Genomic DNA, 12,054 nt, shown 5'->3' with positions numbered 1-12,054 from the left:
TCAGGGGGGAGATAACAGAGGGTGCCAGGCACTCAAGGGAGGCGATTGAAGCCTGTACCAACAGGCTGTGTGGGGAGATTGGCCAACTCAGGCAGGTCCTCACGCGGATAGCGGACGCGATGGACCACCAGTTCCCACCACCACCACTGGGACAGACAGCCACATCATCATCCGCTAGTTCGAGGCAGACTGGCCCCTCCGCCGCTCCACGCGCACCACCAGGCACACGTCAACCCAGCCTCCTAATGCTGGTGGTGACAATGGGGAATAGGGTCTGCAGGGTCAACCTTCCACGTGTGCAGCTGGACAACAACATTGTGCCAGACACAACCTGAATGTAGATCGTAGAAAGCTCACCAATTTCGAGCGGCACTAAATAATGCCATCAAATTACTTAAATGACACAATGCCGACTTTAAATCTAAAATCAATAGCGACACTTAAAATGGCCGCCGCAGTGCACGTAATCACGTGATGACATCATCACGCACGCAGGAGCGGGGACGTGATGACGTCACACGCGAAAAGAGTATTTAAACGTGCCAAGGGATATTGTTAAACGCGTCAGGAAATAAGCGTGAGAGTGACAAGCGGATCATTCTATTAAGGTAAGCTGAGGAAACTTTGATTCCCCCAAAGCTATTTTGAGCAAATTAATTGCTTACTTAGGATGTATCCTAACCAGGTTCTACTTTGAAACCTCCAAATTAAAATATATGTTCTTTTTTGCTAAAATAGGGTACAGCACCCAAGGGAAACTTAAAGTCAGAGGATTTAAATGTGGCACAAGCTCAAAAGATAACACTATTGGTGAGTGTCATTCTGACAGACATTTTTTGACATGACTAATTCTTGAAAAATGTGTTAGAACATGTGAGCAATGCGTTTTCTGCTTAAATAATTCTTTTGTTGAATCAAATACAAAGGTATGAATGGTTTTCTTTTTTCTTTCTCTGTTATAATAGCAGTCAAATCTCTCCTGATGATCCCCTGTAAAAACAAGGGTGAACACGTGTAGAGAGTGTTAATAAGAGGTTGAGAGTGGAAAACAAGAAGTTAAATTTGGAATAAAAACACTCAACTTTTGGAAAAGTAATCTGGTGTGAAGGAAATTTATTTGGTACTTACCATAACATAAAAGTACAATGGGAAATCGCAAGTGGAGATGTATTTATTTTGAGAAATAATTGGACTTCTTCATTTTGTCTGTGTACTTTATTGGTGACTGGGTCCATTGTGCGCTTCAACACAGACACCAGTGCATTACTACCCATATCCATCGTACAGAGTGAAACCATGTTACTCAGAAAATTTGGTTGATCAGATGCTGTCTCACATCACGTCCCTCCTGGCCATCGCCTCTTGCATGACCTGCATCCCCGTCACCCCTGTCCTCATCACCATCATCATCCTCATCAGGTGGTTGCATTTGAATGTCATGGGGCAGTGGCACATTCCGTCTGATACACATATTGTGCAGCATGACACATGCGATGGTGATCTTGGCCACCTTCTCATGGCTGTACAGGAGAGCACCACCCGACCTGCTTATGTACCTAAACCGTGTCTTCAAAAGGCCAAATGTCTGCTCAATCACGACACGGTATGGGTATGTGCACGATTGTAGTCCTCTTCGTGCCGGTTCTGTGGGTTTCGTACAGGGGTAAGGAGCCACCTCTTCAGGGGATAGCCGGCATCGCCTGTATGGGGGGAAGAATGGGGACATGTTACTGTTCACCTCTGGAGCGGCATGTACATGTCACACAAATCGACTTTGCATTCTGATTGAAATCCACGACTACCAGCATGCATGCAGACGATCTGTGTGACTGCAATGTGCAAAGGTGTGCTTGACCCTGCAAGTGGACATGCCCGATTCATGCCTCCGACAGCAATTGACATGTCCTGGGTGAGGCCAGGTCTTAGGTGTCCCTGAGCCCAGGCATATTTGGTACCACACTGCTAGTGTAGTGCCATTCCGACATTGATGTTGCCATGCTGTGTAGCATCACTTCACTGGTGCTATAGGTGTGTGGTTCAATGCTATAGCTATGGGTGATCCCTTTGCATGCATTCAAGGGCACATTTCTGTATTGATGTTGTGCTGCGCTAATACTGTATTACCATCTTGACGCCATGTTCCTGATTTGTGTATTATGTGGTGTGGCATGATGTGCAATGTGGATGGATGTGTAATATTCGTAGACCTGGATTGTTCCATATGTTGTGTAGCTCATAATTGCATGTGGGTTCTTCTCAAGTACATTGCGGCCTTCCCTGATGGACATTGGGGTACATCTGTATGCCCATTTGTCCTACGGACGACAGGCTACACCCAGTTGGAGTATGTATCTCCCCTCCCCCAATCACACCGAGTTGGAGTATGTATCTCTCCCCCCCAATCACACCCAGTTGGAGTTTGTATCTCTACCCCCCCAATCACACCTAGTTGGAGCATGTATCTCTCCCCCCCAATCACACCCAGTTGGAATATGTATCTCCCCCCCAATCACACTGCCATGTGCTTGCCCTGCTACTCACCAAGTAGCCACAAACGTTGTCCGGCTTGTCGCTCCATGTAGCGTGGTATGGTTGAGTTCCGGAGGACCATGGAATTATGGGTTGATCTGGGAAATCGGGAACAACAATGTGTGATTATCTTGTTAGCGTCACAAACCATTTGGACATTGATGGAGTGGAATTGCTTCCTGTTTTGGTAGACTACTTTATTGTGATGTGGGACCACCAATTCCACATGGGTACAGTCGATGGCCCCAATGCAACTTGGGATGCCTGCCAGTGAATAGAAGCCAACTTTGGTGTTTGCGATCTCCTGGGCAGTCCGTGGCATGAATTTCTGTTCAGGTGCATGCTTCAGGAGGGCATCCAGTACCTGGTTCAGCGTGCGTGAGAATACTGGTTGTGAGATGCCATGCATCTGCCCCACTGTATGCTGGTAGGTGCCTGTGGCCAGGAAGTGGAGCACAGTCACCACCTTCAGTAGAGGGGGTATGGCAGTTCTGATGTCTATGAGGCTCACAATGTTGTCATGAATCATGTCCACAATGCTGGTGATGGTATCCCGGTCCAGACGGTACAGGGTGTGTATCTGCTCAGGGGTTAGGTTAAATGGACTTGCTCGGATCCTGGGGATTGGTGGCTGCCTCTGTGGTATGACTAGGTGCCCTGGTGGTGCTTGCTGCGCCTGTCCTGCCCTCCTCCTCCTCCTGCATCTCCTCTGTGCTGCCTGTTGTTGTTGCTGCTGCACTGCAATCATGTCCTCCAGCCCATGTAATGCTGCTAGTATTGGAACCATCTTGGTGTGGGAAGGGGTGTGTGAAGGGGTGTGGTGTGCTCCTTTGTGCTGCAACAGTCTCCATTGCCTCCACCAGTGATGATTGTGTCCACCCGTGGCAGGTGTAAACACTGCTCAGTTCTATTAACGGGTGGTTCGCGATGCAGGTATTAGCACCATGCCAGTAAGGGGTTTTTGGGGCTTTACCATGCCGCTATTTGCATGTCCGCATGGCTTGTGATGGTGTGCTATTAGCGGCATGGTGCTATTTACGGGATGAAGGGTTGCGCGCCCGCGAACTAGCTGCTATTAGTGGCACCGTACTTAATAGCGGTAATCCGGGTTGTAATTGGCATGGGGATTTAATGATACCGGTATTCCCTTACCGGTAACGTTAACCCCTTACCGCACAACGTGTAATGAGGCCCTAAGTCTCTTTTATTCTAGTGTGTATTTGGTGAAGCCAATGGACAGTTTTTAAACTGATCACGGCTACTTCACCTGTTTCATTGCATTATCCCTCTCTGTTTCCTATGGAGCAACGACATTAAGACAGTTGACCTCTGTGACAACTGCCCAAAGGCAACAGCCATGGTCAATTTTTACTCTACGGAAACACTGGACTATATTCTAGAATATGTTGCCTCCTTTAACCCGCTTGAATATCAATTTATGTCTATTGATTGTCAATATGGAAAAAGATGTTGTCATATGGAACCGAACTGCGGTCCTCTGGCCAACCCGGCCCACTACCGCCTTTCTGCTTTAGCATCTAGCTTGCGTACTCGGGCCGGGGCTGGGGTAGTACAGTCAAGGGAAGAATGTCACTGGGCTTGGTTGACCAGATTAGCAGCCCAAAGGGGGGATTTAGCTCTCTAGCTTTAACCACTCCTGGTCCAGTGCAGTTCATCAGCTGGAACACACGTGGACAAGCACATCTATTTGAAGAGGATGGACTTTTGGATGACTTGGAGCACTACTCTTTAGTGGCTCTCCAGGAAACCTGGTTGATGGAAACAGTTGTGGTGGATGGGCGGCATTTTGTACACAAACTAGTTGTCAAAGGTCCCCATTGGCAGCCAAAGGGAGGTCTACTAATGGGTGCCCGGAACAACTATAGAATGGTGGAAATTCCTAATGTTTTATTGGTTAAGGTCACCACTCCACCTGGGAGGGATAGCAGGGAAATCATTATTGTTAACATCTATGACCCCCCCCTTACAGTCAGCCGCACAGCTCGGTTTTGTTCAAGATGGAAACTATTCTGAGCAATTAGAGCCTTTACCCAGTTTGTTTCATTTTAAGTGATTTCAATTCCCACATTCCTGCCCCCACCAGGTTCCCTAAGTTGTAGGGACCCCAGCTGACCTCTCCTGCCGATGACAATCCGCTTGCTCGCACTTGCAGCAGTGGCCAAGAGTGGGCGACCCTCCTTTACTCCTATGGTTTCCCAATGATTAATGGTGCCAACCATTCGGATAATCCTCCTAAATGTACTCATTTTGGCCCTAACTCACGCAACATCTTGGACTACGGTTTCCAGTCCTATGGTGCAGGGCCTATGGTTGATTTGGAGATTTATCCCCAGCTCGAGAGTGATCATTCTTGCCTAGTCATGTCCCTGAATTTCACAGAACCGCCACTGGCTCCAGAGCCTACTGCTAATATAATGGTGAAATGTCAGCTTGGAATGTTCCAGCTGGACTCTTGTCCATGATAATCCAACTCCACATGGAAACTCGGTTTAAGATTAGACTGGACCAATCTGGGTCATTCTCTGCCTGGACTCCAACGACACGGGCCTAAAACAGGGAGGGTTGCAACCTTTCTCCTTTTTTATTCATCCTATAACTTGCAAACATGGGAACCGGATTGGTAAATTCCAATTCAACACCCCCACCCAAGTTGGGGGATTTTCAACTCCAATGGCTTGGATATGCTGATGACGTTATCCTTTTAGACCTCACTCCAGCAGGTTTGCAGGCATCACTAGACTCCTCAAAGAGATTTTCTGATTTCCTGGACCTCACGGTCAATATTCAGAAAACCATGGTCTTGGTGTTCCATCCACCCGGCTACTGTAGGATTACTATACCCTGGAATCTAGAGGGTGTTCCCCTTAAGGTGGTCAGGGAATATAAATACTTGGGGATTAAGTCCCAGGAAGGCCTGCGTGGGAACTCTCATCCTGCCCATGTTAAGGTTAGAAGCGCTCAAGCCATTGGATCAGTTGAGAGATTGGAACACAACGGCAGGTCTAATTAGTTGGAATTCTAACTCAATTATTTCCTTTTGTACGGTGCTGAAAGTTGGCATTTCAGTAACAAATCTCAAGTTGCAGCTCTTGAATCATTGCTCCTAAAGAGATTATTTTGCTTTCCTAGCCATACCCGGTACATACCATCTTTCTAGAGTTTGAAATATTCTCCTGCAAATGCAGTGGATGGCACACTGAATTCCATCATTTTCAAGGCAGCATTGAACAAATTTACTCACACAAGGGGCCGTGTGCTGCATCGCATTACACAATCAACACACAGGTGGCTGGAAGTAGCACCTGGAGTTTCCATCTGTTGGCCCTATCCACACTATAAAACGGCCATGAAAAAGGGGTTCATGCTCATTTTTGGGAAGAGTACATTGTGCAGCTGCTAACACGGAACAATAGCAGACTGTTCACTGATCGGGACAACACTCCAAAATATATCAAACAATTTGTGGGTAACTCCCTGATATGGGATCCCCTTAAACTGAAAACAAACTCTGTAAAACAAACTCTGTAAGAACCTTGGAGGTAAAAGGGGAGTGGGCACAAATCCCAAGGCCTCAGCGGCTATGCAGGCTAAGGGGCCCACTTGGAAACTGTGCAGCACTTGATGACTCAGTGTGAGTCGACAATGGCTTTACGGGCAGTGGCCAGGCTAGCCGCTGGCCTAGATCACTCAACTCTGAAGAGGCACTTTGGGAACTCTTTATGGAGGGGAACCATGAGTCCTGCATCATATTCTTCAACATATTATGGAAAAAGGTGATCCTTCTGGTGGTAACTCAGAATCTTTACTTTTATCTGCTGTTCTTCTTATGTGTTGAAAAGCTGATGTATAACTGCTGTTTAACACGTTGTTAGGGAGAATTCTCTGTTTAGGCTGAATTTCCTAACCTAGTGAGTCCCCCAGCGGCTTTGCTGGATTTCTAGAGTTTGTTTTTTCCATCCTGCCAAGAGTGAGACTCTTTTCCTCCCACTCTTGGACATGAATGTGTGTAATTCCTTAGAATGTCAATGTGTTCTATGGGCTATGGGGTCTTTTACTCCATAGGGTCTCATATGTTTTTCTATGTGTGTTACACCGCACCCTACGTGCCGTAACACTGGGACGTCCTAGCGGACCTCCACCATAGACTCCATACCCGGGGACTGACTAGTGTCTCCCCGGGCATGTAAAGTCACCATTGGCTTTACTAGACCTAAATTTACTAACAGAACTAGTACAAACCATCGTATTGTGGACGTGCAAGTAGGGGTAATTCGATTACTCCTGGATCTGTTACTCGAGGGGGCACTGTCCCGTCCCCCCTCGTCGAGTTTTGGCTGGTGGCAGTGGAAACTACTTGTTATGTTCGACCCCGAACATAACCCTATGGGATTCGTCCCATTGTTGGAGATTGATACTTTTCCTCGTTAATCTCTAACGTACCACCGGTCTACTTATCTTAAATAAGTTTATTGAATGGTATTTTCTGCCAGAACTCGGTTTTTAAAATGGCGTCTGTGTTCGTCTCTGTGACTCCTAAGCCAAAGGTTGAGACCTTTGTTCCACTTTTGGCGGGCCTCTGTACAGAGACCCTCCAAAGTGGTGCCATTCTGTCTGGGTTACCACAGGGGTGTGGGAGGGGGTTTAGGCACCCTGGACCGAGTTGCCTTGCGAACTCCGGTCGCACTCTGGAGTGATTGGCCCAAGTGGTGAGCCTCCCCGCTCACCACTTAGCGAGTGTTGATTGACAGCTGGGCTGAATGAATGGGGGTTTTCTGCATAAAAGCAGGGCTTTTGGGACTGGATCTTCAGAAGTCGCCACAGGACCTAAGAATCCGACGAGGGTAACGCTGAGCCGACCTGCAACGACGACACCTCCCGGTGGCGCCCTGCTGAACCGACTCACCACTTCCCGACAACAGAGGAGATCTCCCTGCCGGAGAGTCTCTTCCCCTGACTGGTGGGAACAACCAGTCCCCTTTGCTTTTTCTTCGCCTCAGGACGCGGTGGTCGAATTGCCCGTGCAGAGCACCCCGGCAACCGGATAGCCACTACCCCTGTACCGCGACCAAAAGGTGGTGTCTTGTGACGGAGCACTCCGCGGCTGGTCTCTTCCCTGGTGGTGCACCGGACTTCACTTTTCTTCGACGACGAGATCATCTCTACTCTTGGCAAATACCCGACGTGCATTCACCACCAGGAACAACTGCCCCCGCCGGAGCTGCTCTCCACAAACAAGGTACCGTGTCCGCCTGGCTTCCCTTTCGATCGGTTCGAGTGAGGTGTCTTAATCCTCGCCTTTCCATTGAGTCGCCTCCAAGCTTTCTCACGTAGTGTTCTGAACTGGTTCAATTTGCCGATAACAATTTGCTCCAAAGACTCGAACGCATTTCCACTAGAGACTTTTTGGGACATATCGCCTTGCCTCTCTCCGAGTGGGCCTGGCCTCTGAACTTTATGATCTATTGTGGTTCTTGCCTTCTTGCCTTGCATTTTTCCCGTGAAGTATTGAACTGTGTTGATTTCGTAACCTGCTTATTTTTCTCTCCCGTCCTAACTAATATTAGAGTGCCATCTAGGTTGAGGCATACACCTCTGTCTGAAAATAAGTGATACCGATAGAACCTAGACTTGTCGAAATATTGTTAGGGGGATTGATCGTTTCTTCTTCGTAGAGTAATTGTGATTGAATTGTTTGCCGTGATAGTGCCATAGTGTTTTCCATAGATGTTCCGTTATAAATAAATACCTTAATATCTTTACACTGAAGCCTTGTTGCGTGTTTGCTTATCTTACTGTGAAGAATTGTCCTATATTGTATACTCCACATACTGCTTAACTCTTCTTGAGAGAAGTCTGACTGCTCAGCCACAGCTACCAAGTGAATCTGTGTGGTGCAGACTGCTACCAAGTGGGTTTACTGCCAAACACCTGTAGTCCTAAATCTTTTGCAGTGGTCCCAGAGGGAACTGCACAGGTTTTCGCCTAACACTGGTGTACAGCGGTGGGATTTGTATCGAGTATACAGTTTAGAGTGCTTTTCGACACTTTAGGATAACTAACCACAAAGCTTAGCACTAAAAAGCAACTTTCAAAAACATGTCTACGATGGAAACTTACAGTCAAGAATCCTTGTCAGGTGAAAATACTGAGAGTTTGTGAGCTCTCTGTAGGCAAGAGAATCTTCCTGTAAGAGGCAAGAAGTTAGAACTAATAGAGAGATTGCTGGCGAACCAAAGTCTGGGTACTGGTCCAGAGGAACCAATTTCTCCAGCAACTGTAGATAACATTGATGGTGTTGATCTGAATCGTAATTCTGATGATAGCGATGAAGAGGCTGACGAGGACGGAGAGGCTAACGAAACTGTCTCCCCTGCTCCTCTACCTGCCTTACCAGCTGTGCCTACGGGGCCCATACCAGGTCCCACAAGTAACCCTGCTTATTTTGAACTTGAAAAAATGAAGCTTGAATTAGAATACAAACGGTTCTTGGCTCAATCTGAACGAAACCAAGAGCTCGAGTTCAGACGGATGAATGCCCAGGCTGAGCAGAAGCAAGCTGAGTTAAGACTCCGGGAAATAGAACTTAATCACGAGTTAGAGATGAAAAAGTTGTCTATCAAAAATGCTTCTCTCTCCTCTGGTTCCTCTAGGAGCTCCAGTCCCAAAAGACCCCGGATGCCGAAGGAATTAGTGGGTATGTATGAACCGAGATTGGATGTGTTGGATTGGTTAAAACTGTTTGAGTACAATCATGGGCTCCAGGACATCACCGGGAATGATTTGCTTCCCTGGTTGTTCTCTAGGCTCCCTCCTGTTGCGACTGATGTGGTAATGGAGTTGGGGGAGGCGGATAAGACGGATTACGAAAGTGTGAAACTAGCTTTGATAGCTAGATTTGGGAAGACCCCTTCCCAGTATCTTAAGAGGTTTAGAACCCTCAAAAAGCATGATGGTACCCCTTGGGCTACCTGGGTGAGTGAAGGGTTGAAAAACTTAGAGAGATGGATTAAGGGTTACAAAGTGAACACTTATGAGGGTATGAAGAATCTTTTTATGTTGGAGTCGATTTGTGAAGCCTGTTCTCCTGAGCTCAGACAGCACTTGGCTGATTCGAAGGAATTGGATTCCCGGACGCTAGCTAAGGCTGCTGACTTGTGGGTTGCCAACAGGGCTACTCATAAGGATTCTGGGACAACTCAGAAAAAGGATGAGGGAAAACAGCCTAAAAAAGACTCAAAAGAGAATTCGAATAACTCAAATTCCAAAGAGGGCCCCAAACAAAACCAGAAGGGTAAGCCACCGGGAAAACCATAGCAGAATAGTGTGTCTTCTGGTGCCAAACCGGAAGGAGGTCAGAACAAGCCACCATTCCAGAAAGCATTTGGTAAATGCTTTGTTTGTGGCTCGACTGACCACGTGAAAGGAGATCCCAGATGTAAGGGTAAACCTTCAGGGGTCCAGCTTGTCTCCTTAGCCTTCTCTCCAGAGGAGGAAGTCCAAATGGAAAGTGGAAACTTTCTACTGCTAGCTGACGAACCCATTGGAGTCTCAGCCAGCGTTTCTTCAGTATCTCTGGGGTTGTGGGAACAACAGATTTTAGATGTCTATAATTCTATCCCCGATAATACTAAAGAGTATTATAAGGACAGTGTCCAGGTGAATGGTCAGGAGACTCCTGCCATTAGGGACACTGGGGCCAGCATAACTGTGGTGGATAAATCGTTTTTTCAGGCTGAGGATGTTGCTAAGGCACCCAAACGCCTCACCAAGTTAGCTGGAGGGCCTGTGCAGATGCTTCCCCAATTACCAGTTCTCATCCAGTGTAACAACATGACTGTAAAGATACCTGTCAGCATACAGAGTGAGGTACCAGGACGTGTACTGTTGGGTAACGATTTGAAAACTCTCAGAGTTGTATCGCATACTCCCAGAAGAGAGAGGACCATGCGCGGTACTCTCCAGGAGATGATGAAGACAGAAATCACTCCTGCTCCACTAGAATTGTCGGCAGCTGTCACCAAGAAATCAGAAGCAAAAGGGAAACCTAAGACTTCTATCCCGAAACCAGCAGCCAGCATTTCAGTGCAGCCAACACGGACTTCCCCGCGGTTGTCCAAAGTTACACCCGTAACTCCACCTCGAGCTGAGGCTGAGAGGGAGGTACAACCCTGTGTGGTAGAATTAGACTCTGAGGAAGAGCTAATGGAAGGCCAGGAACTCATTGGAGATCTGGATCCTGTTGACCATCCTGAGCTGCAGTCTTTACTGGCAGAAGATGGACCCAGCAGGGCAGACTTCAGTAAGGGACAGAGGGAATGTCCAACTCTGGAAGGCCTTCGCCACCAGGCAGAAGCTCAGGCTGAAGGGCAAGAGCCTGGGAAATACATGTTGCACTGGGAAGATGGCCTCTCCTACAGTGAACCGACCGAGTCTGCACCTGGAGACTACAAACGACTTGTAGTACCCCAAGAGAACAGACCACAGTTCTTGCAGTTAGCCCACTGGCTGGTCACTTGAGTAAGGCTCTCTCTCTACTTCTATTGGCCAAAGATGGGGGCCGAAGTAGAAAAACACTGCAGGAGCTGCCACACCTGCCAGACCTCTGGTAAGGTTGGCTCCAAGAATGTGGCACCTTTAGTGCCTCTCCCAGTTGTGGGAGTCCCATTTGAGAGAGTAGGGATTGACATTGTTGGTCCCCTTGATCCTCCAACCTCCCGAGGCAACAGGTTTATACTTGTTGTAGTAGACCATGCTACTAGGTATCCTGAGGCAATTCCTATGAGGACTGTTACAGCTCCGGCTGTGGCTAAGGCCCTCCTTGGTATTTTTACTAGGGTCGGGTTTCCTAAGGAAGTAATCTCTGACAGGGGGTCAAACTTTATGTCCCACTACATGAAAGCCATGTGGAAAACCTGTGGAGTTACTTACAAGTTCTCAACAGCTTACCACCCCGAAACCAATGGGTTGGTAGAACGGTTCAACCGAACCATGAAGAGCATGATAGATGCTTTAGAAGAACCCCTTAAGCGTAAGTGGGACCTTCTACTGCCATGCCTTCTCTTTGCTTATAGAGGAGTCCCTCAGGAGGGAGTAGGTTACTCTCCCTTCAAACTTCTCTATGGTCATCCTGTCAGAGGTCCATTGGCCCTGATTAAGGAGGGGTTGGAGAGTGCTCCTTCCCCCATGCCAGTCAGAGTGACTGACTACGTGATAGGTCTCCGGAGGAGAATGTCGCACATGATGACGGAAGCAAGCGATAACTTGAAAGCTGGACAAGCATTGGTCAAGCACTGGCACGATCAAAAGGCTAACATGGTTGAGTTCGCTCAAGAACAGCTCGTTCTCGTTATGATCCCAACAAGGCAGAGGGCCTTGCAAGATAAATGGACGGGACCCTTCAGAGTTGTGGGTAAACTCGGAGAGGTTAACTATCTGGTGGACTTGGACAATCCCAAGGAGGCTCCGACAGTCTTACACACCAATCGCCTTAAAGCGTATGTCTCA

The sequence above is a fragment of the Ambystoma mexicanum genome, chromosome 6q (genome assembly GCF_040938575.1).
Source record: "Ambystoma mexicanum isolate Mex_15411 chromosome 6q, UKY_AmexF1_1, whole genome shotgun sequence".
NCBI lineage: Eukaryota > Metazoa > Chordata > Amphibia > Caudata > Ambystomatidae > Ambystoma > Ambystoma mexicanum.
The sequence above is the reverse complement of the archived record's forward strand: the minus strand, read 5'-3'. Positions refer to the sequence as shown.